A 4,320-nucleotide genomic window follows, 5' to 3' on the forward strand; every position below is an offset into this window, starting at 1 on the left:
GGTTTTTTTTTTTTTTTGGCGGGGGGTTGGGGGCAGGTGTCCCTGGCTGTTGGGGATCGGGAAGGAACATTAACGCTTGGGGGAGTAGTTTTGTGTGCGGGTGAGTTAGGTTGTCTCTGAGTCCTGAGTGGTCATTGGAAATGGGATTGGTTATCGTGAAGAGAACAAAGAGGGGGTCCTTGAAGACGGACATCGGGGTGGAAAATGATGGGAGGGTGTTGCGAAAGAGAATGGTTAGGTTAGGAGAGAGCGACGTGGGATTCCTTGGGGCGGAGCGTTTGGGGGTTTTGGAAATGGTGGCTGAGCGCCTGGGTTTCGGGGAAGTGGGGAAGGGGCTTCCAGGTGCTTCAGAACACAGGGGTTAGTGAAACGAGGGGAAGAAATAGAGGAAGTTGGAGGGCAGGTGTGCACCCAGCGCCTGAAGGGATACCAGGGTCCTGAGGTCAGGGTCCCTTAGCCATGGAGTCCAGCGCCTTTAGCTGGCACCTTGGTACCTATCTAGTCACTTCGGTTGGGGCCCGAAGTGGCTAGGAGCTGGGAATAGATGTCTGTCACCCAGCTGTGGGAAAGTTTCTGTTTGCATGTGATGCTTTAAGGGTCTGTCCCTTGGCACAGCTCGTCGGCCCTGGCTGGGAATGACCAAAGTTCTGCCTAGCTCTTCTACTTCTTCGCCTCATGTCTTTAACCGGAAAGTGTAGTCTTTAGAGAAGATAAGTTTCAAGGACGCTGCTGAAGAAAACTTAGCCCTTCGGACTTGGCTCCATTTTTTGCAAAATAAGGACCACCGGGAGGGAAAAAGGCATTAAACCAGTGGTTCTCAAACTGATTCCCTAGACTACCAGCAATAGCAGCAGCGTCACCTGGAAATTCGCTAGAAATGGCCAGATGTAAGCCCTCCCATTGACTGCCCAATCAGTCTGGGGGTCGGGCCCGTCAGTAAGTCTGTTTTAACAAGCCCTGCAGGAGATTAGGGATTTCTTGACTTGGGCTATGCAATGAAAGGGGCCTGAGTCAGAGAACCCGTATAGTACTGATTCTTAATCTTCTGCCCCCAAAAGTGGAATTGGTGATCCTCTCTTCCTCGTTAGATCCCGTGAGAAATCGCCCAGTCGTTTGCACGGTAACACAAAGGAGGAGAATGTAATTCGGCAGAACGCTTGGAAATAGCGGTCACTGCCCTCTAAGCGAGTTTTGGATGCAAAATAATGCTACAGTTATGTGGCTGACTTGGTTTACTTTGGTGGAAATGGAACAGCAGACTTTTTTGAGTTGCAGCAGTGCCCTGAGCTTCGGGAAGTTTTAGAATTAGCCTCTGGGTAGTGATGTGAGATCTAGCTGGTTAAAGGAACCCCTTCGCTCTGTGGCTCTTAGTGGGGGCCGCACATTAGAATGACCTGAAGAGGGGCGCCTGGGTGGCTCAGTCAGTTAAGCTCAGGTCATGATCTCATGGTTCATAGGTTTGAGCCCCTCATCGGGCTCTGTGCTGACAGCTAGCTCAGAGCCTGGAGATGGTTTCAGATTCTGTGTCTCCCTCTCTCTCTCTGACCCTCCCCTGCTCATGCTGTGTCTCTCTCAGAAATAAATAAAAAACATTAAAAAAATTAAAAAAAATAGAATGACCAGAAGAGCTGCTTAAATACTGCTGAGCTGCCCTTCCCCTACTTCGATTCTGATTCATTGGCCTGGGGTGAGGCCCAGGCGTGGGTGCACCTAGGTGACCATAGTTACAGCCAGGACCTGGGACTTCCTCTTAAGGAAGCTTGAAGGGACAGAAGGGAAACTACGCTAAGGACCGGGTGCCACGTACTTTAACATTCCCTGAAAGTTATTGTGACGATTATGGTCTTCACTTCATTTTACAAGTTAGGAAACAGAGTCAGTGAAAAATGCTTGTCTCAACCTCACACCGGAAGGGGTGGAACGGAGACTGTAGCCTAGGTTCCTCACACTTTCGATCAAACTTTCCATGTGCTCATCTCCCCCAGCACACACACGCACGCACGCACACACAGGGGACAGTTCCACAGAGAGCTGCTTAGAAAACATCCGAGGGGGATAGAGTTGGTGCCTTTGTTCCTTTTGCACCTGCCCGGGGCCTCTTTGTAAGTCACCACTTTTCCCCCTTGGGCTGATTTTTATTTTCTAAGCACGGATACAGTTACTTCCTGTCTGCGGCTCCGAAGCTGTGAGATCGGGGGCCGGCTTTTGCTTATGATGCTTTGGTTTATTTTTACGTGTGGTCAGGAATTCGCCAGGCAAATTGAACAGGACGATGGGGAGCTTCTCCAAAATGATGAGTTTAATAGTAGCCTCGTGAAGGTGCACAGAACTATTTCGAGCAGCAGGTTGCAATCTTAGTTGCAGGTTGCAATCTTAGTTGCACATTGGAAACACCTAGCAGAGTTAAACAAAAAAAAAACAAACAACTATTGTCCAGGCCATGCCCCCAGATCAGTTACATCAGATTTTGCATGGAGAGGACCCTGCTGTCAGTACTTTTTTTTTTCTTCCTTTTTTTGAGCAGAGAGCCACTGTTCAGAATCAGCAACAGGAGACTTAGGGGAGTGGGAAAGAGAGAAGCCTTGACTTACCTAATTGGATTCAGCTTTTCTGATGGAATACGATTGGTAACCAAGACCTCCAGTGTGGAGTCCATCTTTGTTTCCTATAACCGGTTTTGCTCTCTCCTACCCCACCCCACCCCCAACCTCATTCATAATGAAATCAAAATCTTTGAAACAAGTGAAAAAGCAGGGTCCCAGTAGCAATGGTCAGGGGTCTTCTGTAGAGAGAGGTGTGCTGGGAGAGGTTTATCCCTTGCTGCTTTGTGTCCTTAGCTCAGTGTATGTAGTGTGAGCCCAGGGACGCGAACACGGTCAGAACCGTTTATCCCAGGGCCTTTACTGGTACTGAGGTGACTGGCCTTTGGAAGGCTGGGCTCCAGAAAGGTTCGGAGCTGCTTGTGTGTGTGTGTGTGTGTGTGTGTGTGTGTGTGTGTCTATTCTGGAATCTCAAGGCTACAATCAGGATGGTTTCTGCCTTTATCTCTTAGTGATTCAGATGGGTGTCCGTGGAGATGGGCGTGGTCTTTAGAGAAGGTCATTTGAGACTGAGAGCATTCTGAAATAATCATGGTGTGAGTCGTTCATGTTTGAGTGTTTGCTCTGAGCCAGAGGCCGTGCTGGTGCTGAGTGCTCTGTGACACCCCTCACAGCAGTCCTGGAGGGAGATGCTGCTGTTGTCCCTGTTTGATAGATGAGACTCTATCTAGTGACTCGCCCAGGCTCCTGCAGCAGATCAGTGGCAGGGCTGGGTGCCCAAATTCAGGTCTGATGTCCAAACCCAAGCCCTCACCACACATTGCCTCCCATCTATTGTCAAAGCTTTTTTTTTTTTAAATGAAAATTTTTTAAACATTTATTCACTTTTGAGAGTCAGAGAGACAGAGGACAATCGGGGGAAGGGCAGAGAGAGAGGGAGACACAGAATCCAAAGCAGGCTCCAGGCTCGAGCTGTCAGCACCGAGCCCATCGTGGGGCTTGACCTCAAGAACTGAGATCATGACCTGAGCTGAAGTCGGCTGCTTAACCCACTAAGCCACCCACCCAGGTGTCCCATGTCAAAGCTTTTTTTTTACTTCACAAAGAAGGGAGGGCGAGGCTCTGTATATTTCTGTATATACCTCTGTGTATTTCAAGCATGAATGTTGATAAAATCGTGGGCTCAAGGCCAGACAGGACTTGCCCATGTCTTTTACTTGCTCTGTCACTGACCCCACCTCCAGCACCAGCGCATTCTGGGAAGTGACTGAACTTCTCTGGGATGTGGTCACCAAATGTACAAGGTGGAAACAACGATAGCCGTCTTCCAGCATTGTTTAGATTTTGAATGGTTGTATGTGGTGGTAGAGATGAAAGCTGGTATCTTCTGGGAGGGAGGAGTGGGAAAAGGCATGGAACGGCTTTCTGGAACCATGAAAGTGTTCTTTGTCTGGATCAGAGTAGTGGCTATAGAGATGCATATACTGGCCCAAGCTCATCACGCTGTGCACCTAAAATATGCTTTATTGTGTGCCAGTTATCTCTGAAAAAGTATCAGAAAGTAAAAGTACATTGGAGTATGCTTTGATTTTTAAATTTTATTTATTTATTTATTTATTTTTTGGTCTGTTTCATAGTAGGTGCCTTACAAAATGCCAGATCATTTCCCAAAACATTTTTGTGTAAATTAGATCTGAAAAGGAACTTAAAGTGGTTCCATTTTGGAGCAATTTTTCCTAACTTTCCCCCCCTCCCCCCTCCCAACCCCACAAATAAAAGC

The 4,320-nt window shown here is 48.1% G+C and overlaps 1 protein-coding gene across 2 annotated transcripts in view; it reads left to right on the forward strand.

The window, feature by feature from the left end:
- Positions 1 to 4,320, forward strand: part of KCTD10 (potassium channel tetramerization domain containing 10) — a 27,123-nt gene that overhangs the window by 229 nt on the left and 22,574 nt on the right. The window lies entirely within an intron of this gene.

The sequence above is a fragment of the Crocuta crocuta genome, unplaced genomic scaffold, assembly GCF_008692635.1.
Source record: "Crocuta crocuta isolate KB4526 unplaced genomic scaffold, BGI_CrCroc_1.0 scaffold339, whole genome shotgun sequence".
In the NCBI taxonomy this organism is placed as follows: Eukaryota; Metazoa; Chordata; class Mammalia; order Carnivora; family Hyaenidae; genus Crocuta; species Crocuta crocuta.